Raw genomic sequence first — 11,780 nt, forward strand, 5'->3', positions numbered from 1 at the left:
ATCAATGGCCAGACTTTGGCAGAGGCATGCAGAGCTGGAGCAGTCAGTGTAAACTGTTCTGGGAAGCCAGACTCTGCAACTGTTCTCGGCATTGGCACTTGTCTGTGTAATGGAAGCTCCCCCGAGAAGGTCCCTTGTTCTTTGGAAAATAGCGTCTGCTCTTAGCAATAGCAGTGAATCTAGAGTGGATTGCTGGTCACTTGATGTGACAGGGGTAGGAACTGTAAGGAAATGAATAAGCTTCTTGAAGATGTAACCCTACAAAAAAGCCCAATTTTCTTAGGAGAAACCCTTGTCTTGCCAGCTTCCTTCCTCTGTTGAGCTAAATGTATATGTAGGGAGGTCAGCCTTTGTTCCTCTAGCATGTTGCTAAGTCCTATACAAGACACATCCAAAGACTTACTGAAACAAACATATGTGAAAATATTTGTGTTTGTTTTACCATAAAGCCAATTAATATCTCATCTATGACAGCATTTTGGACTCTGTAAGGCACTGCTCAACAGTGAGGTACGATATTTCAAAGTACCTGAACCCATGATTGTGTTCAATCATCTGTCCATCTTAAATTGAGATCCTTCCTTTCTTATTCTAGTTGGGTAAAGTATTGACAAACTAACATTAGAATTTTAACAAACCAAGCTAATTGCCTATGCGTCAGCCCCTGCTTTGAAGAGTGATGATCACAGAGGTGACTTTTTTTTTTTTTTTTAGACAAAGTCTCGCTCTTGTTCCCCAGGCTGGAGTGCAATGGCATGATCTCGGCTCACTGCAACCTCCCCCTCCCGGGTTCAAGCAATTCTCCTTCCTCAGCCTCTGGATTAGCTGGAATTACAGGCACCTGTCACCATGCCTGGCTAATTTTTGCATTTTTAGTAGAGATGGGGTTTCACCATGTTGGCCAGGCTGGTCTCGAACTCCTGACCTCAGGTAATCTGCCTGCCTCAGCCTCCCAAAGTGCTGGAATTACAGGCGTGAGCCAGAAAGTGACCCTTCAGCTAGGGCTGAGGAATCTTTTGGATTCTTGAAACTGAGGGATGAGGTGGGAAAGCATCCCCTGATGTCTGGGACTAACCTGATGTTGACAGATAGACCTTGATATGATTGCAAGCCAGTCTGATGCTCATAGCTAGGTCATTTTGTTCTCCCGTCTCCTATAATCACGAAATACCAACTTCAGACAAGGTTACTGTGAAATCATAATAAAATAAAACAAAACAAGTCCACTTTATAATTTTGTCTTGGCATAGATGAACAAGGTCACTGTGACATTAGCAAAATACACAAATCATACAATTGCCCTCCTTTCTGACAGCATCCAAGCTAGAAACAATACCCAGTTCTTTAGATCCTTCTCCAAATAACTTGACCAAAGCTCAAATCCTATAATAGGTTCTTTCTGATATTCTCTTGCTGAGATAACCCACAGTTTTCTCTTGCGTATGTTTTCTGTCTCATGGAATGAGAACTCAGCTTTTTAAAAAAACTCAGTTTTTTTAAAGCCTAGATGTATTCTTCTAGGACTTTGGCTGTAGGGCATTGATAATCTCATAGTAAACACTCAGCTTCACCACTGCTAAGCCAGAGTGATTCAGAGTTTCCCTCTTATTATCCTCCCTCACCCCATGCAATGCCTATGATGTTCATGTGTATAAAGGCTGTAAGGGTGGAGCATACAATTTTCCTTGCACTCTTAAAGACAACAGTGTTTCTGCATCTCTGAGGTCAATTTAAAGCCTCTTATATCTAGGCAGGTGGTCAAGGCCCCTGCTTAACACTATGGAGCCCAGAGTCTTTTCCGTCTCCTTTAGGGGGGCTCCTGTGGTGGGCCTAGAGAATGGCCTTCATTCTAGAAGGCATATATACTTCCCTCTTATCTCCACAATGAGAGACAGCAGCCTTGTGTAGGGATTCTCACAGAGATGGTGAGTGGAATAATGGGAAGTACACACTATTTGGCCTCTTCATACACACAGAAATGTTTGTAGTTGGGCTTAGGGTCAGGAAGTCAAATGACTGCAGGGGCAAGTCTTGTTTGTGAGTGAATGAGGTGGCCCAGGTCTGATACAATACAAGGGCATGGGGTCTTTGGTAAACTGGCAAAAGCATGTCCTCTCTAAAAAGGCACAACTTAATTTCTTAATTTAACTGCTGCTGGTGGCTGCCATGAGGCAAGGAGATTCCAGCGTGGCCAGATTGTTTGATTCCTTCTTTCTTTCTTTCCTTACTTCGTTCCTTCCTTCTTTCCTTCCTTCCTTCCTTCCTTCCTTCCTTCCTTCCTTCCTTCCTTCCTTCCTTCCCTCCTTCCCTCCTTCCTTCCTTCCTTCTTCCCTCCCTCCCTCTTTCTCTCTCTTTCTGTCTTCTCTCTCTCTCCCCTTTCTTTTTTCTTTCTTTCTTTTTTTTTTTTGTGAGACAAAGTCTCACTCTGTCACCCAGGCTGGAGTGCGATGGCACAATCTCGGCTCACTGTAACCTCCGCCTCCCAGGTTCAAGCGATTCTCCCGTCTCAGCCTCCTGAGTAGCTAGGATTACAGGCGTGCACCACCACACCCGGCTAATTTTTGTATTTTTAGTAGAGACAGGGTTTCAACGTGTTAACCAGGATGGTTTCGATCTCCTGACCTTGTGATCCACCTGCCTTGACCTCCCAAAGTGCTGGGATTACAGGCATGAGACACTGCGATTGGCCTCTCTCTCCCCTTTCTTTTTCTTTTTGGAGTGAATAGAGTTTCACTTCGTTTCCCAGGCTTCATAATTACATGAGCCCATTCTTATAACAAATCTCACCTTATATATTTATATACATCCCATTGATTCTGTTTTTCTGGAGAACTTATACTAATACACCTTGCAAATCCTTTCCCTAGGGCTTGTTGTTGTGACTATTGTTATTGCTTGCTTGTTTAATAACTTTTCTGGAGTAATTCTGTATAATCTATATGCTTTATCATGCATCGCCACTGAGGTATTGCTTGGTTAGCTCAGTGGTCAGCTAATGATTGAACAGAGATTTACTGAAACGCCTGTAACCGATAAATCTCCCTGTGTTTGTTGTTGGGTCTTCTGTGCGTATTGGGGTGTGGTTTACAACTCTGTCTTAGCTTTCACTTCCCACTTGTGCAGAGCCTCAAGGTCAGCCAGAGATGAAACTTTAAGGCCTTCTCAGTTCTTTCCTGAGCATGTTCACAGTCCTAGGTATGTATATAATCCTATGTATGCATCCAGCCTTCCCAACTTCCAGCAACATGACAGAGTTTTTCGAAGTCCCCTCTAGACATTTTATTCCCTGGATTTTTCTTTTAAGCTTTTCTGTGCCCCAATTGGTACTGCTGCCTCTGGCAGTCATGATGTTAAAAAATTATCTCTGATTATTTTCAACAAATGTCTCCAGGCAAAAGGCTGTTCACACAGGGGTAGCTCTAAGTCAAGTCAAATAAAGACAGTCCTTTTCAAATGGGGTCTTCTAGAAAACCAGCAGGCTGGAGATGGGTCTTTTAAGGAGTTTCTACCCTGATCTGCACTTTCTAGTGGCTGCCAGGCTGTTGGTTTTCATTGTGACTGGAGCCTGGTGGCTACTGCAAACATGGGAAGAAGGTATGGAAATAGGAATAGCTACAACTCCACAAAGCTTGCTGTTCTTACCAAGATTCAGCCATTTTTTTTTCTTGAATAAATGTTCCCTGGATTACTGGAAGTCTTTGGTGAATTTCCAATGTTGTGAAACAGTTGATTCTGACAGCTTTGCAAGTGTTCTTCTGGCTTTCATGGAAAAGAGAATTTTTGGAAGTCCTTAGTCTACCGTTTTTATTGATATCATTTTAAATTAAGGTTTGAAAATGTTAAAATCATTAATTGCAGTTCTAAAACTGCCTAATGTGAAAATTAATCATAGTTCCAAAAGGTATTAGATAAACAACACAGCCATAAAATCTTTCTAAGCAACTTAACAAGACTTGCTTTCAAAGTAATAAATGTACACACTGCCTGGTTAAAACGAGCAACCCTGTCTTCTCCCCTCTGATTTGAGTTTTCAGTGATACCTAAACATCGTTAAGTGCTTCTGATTTGTTGATTATTATCTGTGCCTAGGAAGTCTACATGCCATTATTTATCCCAGAGAAATACTTACACTTACCTTAAAGAGCTGAGCCCGGCCGAGGTGGGCAGATCATGAGGTTAGCAGTTCGAGACCAGCCTGGCCAATATATTGAAAGCCCATCTCTACTAAAAATACAAAAATTAGCAAGGCATGGTGGCAGGTGCCTGTAGTCTCAGCTACTTGGGAGGCTGAGGCAGGAGAACCACTTGAACCCAGAAGGCGTAGGTTGCAGTGAGCTGAGATCATGCCACTGCACCCCAACTTGGGCAACAGAGCAAGACTCCACCTCAAAAAAAATAAAAAAGAAGAGATGAACCCAAGGATTTACAGAGTAGAAACAATTGGTAACAAGTTGAATTTCTATCTATATGAGGATAGTTAAATAATTTATGAATTTATGCAACAGAATATTATGCGGCTAATGAACGACTTAATGGAGCTTTGGGGCTTGACATGGAAAAATATTTATGACATAAGTTTAGGTTAAAAGGTAAATAATTGTACATATAGTCTTTTGATGCTAATTGTGTTTAAAAACCAATAAGATGAAACATTATTTCTACATGTACATTTGAGTTTGTAACTATCTATAAAAACATCTTGAAGTGTGTGCATAAAGTTAATATTAGTGGTTATTTCTAGGGACAATTGTGGAACTGAGGCCAGGTCTGGGTTGAAGTAGGGGAGGAAAAATGCAGGAAAAGGAATAGCAACTTTGTTTGAGATTTTAAACACCAACTATAGGTGTAATTAACATAAGTTAAATCTAATATGGGTATAACAAAAATAAAAATATTACATGTAAACCTATAAAATTATATTTTAAATATACAGTAAAAGTCAAATAGTAATTACCCCTATGGCTTTCGGAGATCAAAGGTAAACTTAATTTTCTTCTATGTACTTTTCTATTTTTCCATAGTTTTCTATAATAAACATATAATAAACATTGGAATAAGAAACATGTAAAAATTCATACAAGTGTATATAAATAACAGTAAACAAGAAATTTCCAAAAATTGTTGGAAAATATTGCTTATTAGGACAAACATTATAATGTTCATTCAAAATTAAACACTAGTTCCTCTTCTATCTTGCAGAACATGTATAATACTTTGAGAAACCTATTTGTATAAAACTAACCCTTTCCCCCATAAAACTATTTGATTAGTAAAATAATGTCAAAAAATTTTTTGCTTGTCTTTGTTTTTGAATGGGACTTCTACATATTATGACTGAGAGTTACTTAGAAATTCACAGAAAGTTCTCCTTGAAAATTATACCTCTATCCCTAGGACATATTAAAATCCAACCATGGGACTGGTGTAAAATAATATATACTTTAATTGAATATATGTGGTTAAATCCCATAAGATGAACAGAAGTTTACTCAACTTTTCCATCAGAAGTTAAGCCCTTTGAAGTTATAGATTGAAATACATTTTATATACACATGACAGATGTGACTCAAGAAAGTCCACTAATTTTTTATAAATTTCTGAAACCATTGCCCAAACCCCAAAAGCAATCTCTTATAGGTTTGTATTTTGTTCTTTCTTTCAAGAAGCTGATATTCTTTTCACAAAAATCACTGTAATCACAGGACTGGCATCAAAGAGTTTCTAAAGATGTCTTGAAATACAGCAATCTAATTACAGAGTCTATTCTGTAATCCCTACTGATGTGCCCTGGTTATTATATCCACCACAACTTTGCTGAAAGATGACAGCACCATCTCTCCTTACCCTAGAAGAACATCGAGTTGATTTAAATGTTTTGGGTACCCTAATGCTGCTCATCTCCTCCTCTCTTCCAAACAAATGGGTGTGAACTAAGGTCAATTCCCTTCCTGGGGTTGTAGGAAAGAAAATGTGACCCCAGTGAAAAATGTATTGCAAACGTCAAAATAAATTTCAGCTAAAAATGACATTTTTTTCAAGGAGATGTAATGAGAAAACTGTTCAAAAGGCAGAGTTAAAGTTTCCTGGTTCCGTATTTAATTAACTCAATCTGACTTTTATTATGCTTTGTATTATGTGTTTCCCTGTTCAGTAAACAAACAGCAGAAAATTAAACTAGGGCAACTGCCAACTAGCAGTAAATTTCATTGAAAAATAATGAATTGCCATGGGATGCCATAGGGTCTTGGGCAGATAAACTTATTTTTCCTGGAAAGTTTCCACTTGCATTTGTCACAACTTGATATATAAAAGGAACAAAAGAAATGAAATATAGTAGTTGGTGGTAGGTGTATAAAAGTGTAATGGCCTTGGAGAATAATTTAGCGGCTAGTTTCTGGGATTTTCAACAGATTAGTCCTGTTTCCTCTTGAGGAACATGGTTGGATGCCAGGGAAATTCTCACCCTGCTTTTATGGAACTGCAGAATCTGCAGAAACTGTGCTCCATCAACTTTCAGCCAAAGGGGAGCTCACTGCACAAGGATGACCCTGAAGATAAGGAGTGCACATAATTTAGGGAAAAGAGAGACTTCAAATGAAAAAAGGCTACTCCTAAATAACTCTAAGTTATGTGACTAATAACTGCTGAAGTCCTTCAAACTTGATAGGAATCAAATGTATTTCCAAACATTCAACTATTTAGTTTTCCTACTTGATATCTTTTCCTGATATATAGGTACTCTTCTAATGATCCTCTTTTTGAGTTTATGTCCAGGCAAGAAAGGGTTTGGATTAAATCAGGAAAATATAAGTTCTTTTTGAGTGATATGAAAATGATTACATCGGATTTTCTATCTCATGGTGTAAAGGCCAGGTGTCTCTTTATCTGATTGTAGAGTGTATCTTCCAGGTTCAAGTACTCACAGTGGAAGACAAGTCTGGTTTTATCCCCACCAACATCCCCTGGCAGGAGTAGAACCACTGGGTTCCACAGAAGCATAATCATTCCAGCTGCTGAGGAGGATGTTAGTTAGTTATTCTCCCAGATTTCCAGCAATAATTCCCATGAATGGACCATGATTCTTTTCAGCTTCTCTTGGAAGGCTGTTTGGCAGAAAAGCACCCACTATTTGGTGTCAGATATTAGTTGAGTCTGTACTTATTCTTTAATGATTAAATAGATTTTGAAGCGTCATTCAATAAATAGTTTTAACCAGGCTCGGTGGCTCACACCTGTAATCCCAGCACTTTGGGAGGCCGAGGCGGCTGGATCACGAGGTCAGGAGTTTGAGATCAGCCTAGCCAACATGGTGAAACCCCATCTCTACTAAAAATACAAAAATTAGCTGGGTGTCGTGGCGTGCACCTGTAATCCCAGCTACTCCAGAGGCTGAGGCAGGAGAAGTGCTTAAACCGGGGAGGTTTTAATGAGGCTGCAGTGAGCCGAGATCGCGCCACTGCACTCCAGCTTGGGTGACAGAGCAAGACTCTGCCTCAGGAAAAAAAAAAAGTTTCTAAGCACCAGTTATGTACCCAGCCCTATTGTACGTACTGGGGCCCCATCAGGGAGCTAAAATTGGAAAAAAAAAAAAAATCCCTGACTTCAGGGAATTTACTTCTTCTTGGGGAAAGACAGACAAGTAAGTGAAAATAGTATTTCATAAAGTGATAATTACTAAAGAGAGATATATGGAGTTTGAGAAATCAGCTAGTTGCTATGGTAGACCTTCCTGAGAAGGTAGCATTTGAGAAAAGACTTGAAGAAAAGAAGGGCATGGCTTGAGTGTATCTTAGGGCAGAGCATTCAAGCAGAGGAAACAGCTGGCTGCACCTTTGCAAGATTCTGGGCAGGAGCATGCCTGGAGCTTCCAGAAAGGGCACAGAGGCCTGTGTGGCAGAACTGGAGTGAAGGATGAAGGAGGTAATCTGGAAGTGTAACAGTGGCAGGGCCTCTGCAGCCACTGTAACGATCCATAACTCTAAGCAAGATGCCAGGCTACTAGGGGGCCTTGAAAAGAGGTGATAAGATGTTATTCTGGCTTCTATGTAGGGAATAGACTATAGGAGGTACAGGGGAATGCAGGAGAAGCAGTTAGGCCCTGCTGCAGGCATGTAGGGGAGCGATGGTGCCTTCGTTCACTGTGTTCATTGGGAGACATGAAGAGCTTGGAATCACCTAAACTTTTCAGCCAAGTTCATAATCTAGACAAGGAAGAGATAAAACCTGTTGTCTTCGGTTATCTTGAACTTTGAAATACTATATGGAAAGTGCTTGCCACATAATATGGGGATCAATAAATGTCTGTTCTTTTCCGTTCCAAAACTTCTCACCTAAAAAGTTAAGCAGGGAAAAAAAAAGACTTTGAATCTATAATTTGTAATTTATGTACAGATTTTTTAAAACACACACAAAGAACAATACTGATGTCCACAGAGAGTTAAGGAACACATATGAATAACAAAATTATATATTTTTAAGCAGTACTAGCGCTTATAAACCAAATTCAGGATAGTTGTTGCACGAGGAAGGGGTAAAGGGAAAGGGACAAAAGATAGTGTTCAAAAACCAACTCTCTCTCTTCCTTCCTTCCTTCTTTCTTTCTTTGATTTTTTTAAAAGTCACTAAAAGTATCAACAGTCGTTCAGTTTGAATGGTATTAACATGTCTTTATTATATTAATCTTTGTTTTAAAATAACATACACAATTTGAATTTTAAACTTAGTTTAAAATTAAAATTGAAAAAAATAGTAAGGACGAAAGAAGAATAAAGGGAAGGCAGAAGGCAGGGAAAGAGAGAGGGTCAGAAGAGAGAATCAATTGGATTCATCGTCATCTGCTTTAAGTAGACTTTATGGTAGTCTGAAATATGGCTATTTAAATATTTATCAACAACTAGATGTTAATTGAAAATTATCTGCATAATTAGTAACAGTTTTAACTGATATTGAAGTAGCACTTTATAAACTGTAAAATGCTTTCGTGTAGCTTAAGGCATTCAGTTCTCAAAGCAACCCTAAAAGATAATGTGGCCATGATGAAATCTCTGTTTTTGGAGATGAAGAAATTAACATTCAGAGTTACTAAATGGTCTCCTGGAATGCCGCAGAGCCGAGCCTGGAACCCAAGCTTTCGGGTCTGAGGATTCACATAGCTTGCTCTCTTCTCAAGCCTTCATCAATGTAGTAACTGTAATTTACAGCTTAATAGTAAATGTAATAGTGATTTTGTTCTTTTTATTTCATAAGAAACTTAGGGATTCTATTCTCATAAAAATTCAACAGCAAAGGAAAGCTAAGTATCCCCTTGTTTCTCCAGCATCTCCTCCCAAGCCCTGTCTGTGACCTAATTCAGTTCCACTCACCTGGGAGGTAAATGCCCTTAGCATTTGGGTGTGCTCCTTGTAGACACATTCCAGAACAGTTTCATCATACAATTGCACCTATGGAGACCGAATTTTATCTTATTTTTTAACATAAGTAGGATGAAATTATATCTCACTCTGTAACAGCTATGACTTGATTGCCTTTCAATGGCTAAACCAATGGTAATACCATGTAAGAATCAGTTTTCTTACATCCTTGCCACTACTTGCTATGAATGGTCTCTTTTATTTTACCAGTTTGAGAGGGGAAAAACCCAATGCTATTTTAAATCGTATCCCCTGAATTGCAAGAGAAATTGAGCATCTTTTTATTTGTAACGTTGGCCACTTGCATTTCTTCTGGGTCTTTTTCTAATTTGATTAGAGGATTTCTATATTTTTTGGTTGCTAATTCTTTATGTTTCACTGTGTTTCAAATATTTTTTCAGTCTTTGTTTGTGTTTTAACATCTTTATGGTACCTTTTCTCATATAAGTGAATTTTACATGTTTATGTAGCCAGACTTTCCATTTGTACATTCTTTTCGGGTCATGTTTTAGGCTATTACTTTCCAGAAATAATAAACACTTTTCACTTTTATATGATTTTGCTTTTATGTTTAGTTCCTTAACTATACTTAGAATTTATTTCTGTGAAAACTCAAAAATCTATTTTCTAAATGAGAATACAGCAATTTCTGAACCTTTAATGAAAAATCTATGCTTTCCTCAATGATCTAAAATGCCACCTTTATTATGTACCAAATTCTCAAATAAACTGAATCTATTATGACCTCCCTATGTGCTAGAATTGACAACACATTTAGACTGACACATTTTAGACTTCATTTGTTAAGTTATGTAAGACTCCTGTGCATTTGAAAACTCAAGTAATTCAGATTACAGAGCTAACACTTCAATTCCTCTTTCACTTCTATCCACCTGCCCCAATTCTAGGCTCCTCTCTAGCAATAACCACTACTGTCGGTTATTATTAGTGGTGTTTGTTTCTTCAGACCTTTGTCGGTCTTAAATTTAAGAACATTAACAGTATATGCATAGATCCTCTTTGCAAAAAAATGAAAATATTAAGAGAAGACCCCATGTGCCTTTAATAATCATTTTCAACACCAATATCCTTTTTTATGGGCAACTACTATGAATAATTTAGGATATTTCCTTCCAGACTTTTTCACATTCATTTACATTTTATACGCAAACCAAAAAAAAAAAAAAAAAAAAAAAAAAACCACGTACGCCCGAGGTTTAGCTGGTATACAATGGTATGGGTTTTATCCGTTATTAAAATATTGATATACTTCTATACTGTTTTACAGAAAGCTTCTGCCTCTGGCTTTCCGAATATCCCCCCCATATTCTGGGCCACCCACACCTTTCTCATTGCCCCACTTCTCAGCCCTTGCAAATTCCTCATGAGACAGCAGCTGATTATGAGGAAACCTCAATGCCTCAAATAATAGCCCCCCAACCCCCAGCCCCTGCACTACAGCTGGCATGTATTTTAGTCTTTTGGTTTTCCTACATATTGGCTATTAAATATGTTGAATATCATTCATGACTACATAGTACATGTAGTAGATCTCTAAGACTTACTAAATTGGTGCAGAGGTAATTGCGGTTTTGGGCCATTATTTAAATGACCAAAACCACAATTACTTTTGCACCAACCTAATATAATTGAGTGTTAAAAAATCAAGTCAGAGAATGTGGTAGGCAGAATAATTTTCCCCTTTAAATGTTTGTCCTAATCTCTGGAACTTGTGAATATGTTATGTTCTATAACAAGGGGGGATTAAGGCTGCAGATAGAAGTTGCTAGTCAGCTGACTTTAGATGGGGAGATAATCCTGGATCATCCAGTGAGACTGAGCCAATGACAATAGTCCAAGAAAGTGAACGAGAGAGGTTGGAGTGTCAGAGTCAGAGGGAGATTTGAAGATCTGAAGATGTTACATTTCTGGATTTAAAGATGGAATGAGGCCACAAGCTATGGAATTCAGGTGTCTCTAGAGGCTGGAGAAAGGCAAGGAAATGGATTCTTCCGTAGAGCTTCCAGGGAGAATGCAGCCCTGCCAATACCTTGATTTGAGGCCACTGAGACTCATTTAAGACTTTTTTCCTTATGTTCAGAGGGTACATGTGTAGGTCTGTGACATGGGTATAGTGCATAGTACTGAGGTCTGGGTTTCTAGTGAACCCATTGCTAAATAGTGAGCACAGTGCAAAATAGGTAGTTTTTCAACCCTTACCCCTCTTTTTATCTCCCTGCTTTTGGAGTCCCCAGTGTCTATTATTTTTATATTTGTGTCCACGTGTACCCATTTGTTTAGCTTACACTACAAGTTAGAACATGTGGTATTTGATTTTCTGTTTCTTAGTTATTTTACTTAGGACAATGG

The sequence above is a fragment of the Pongo pygmaeus genome, chromosome 19, assembly GCF_028885625.2.
Source record: "Pongo pygmaeus isolate AG05252 chromosome 19, NHGRI_mPonPyg2-v2.0_pri, whole genome shotgun sequence".
Lineage (NCBI taxonomy): Eukaryota > Metazoa > Chordata > Mammalia > Primates > Hominidae > Pongo > Pongo pygmaeus.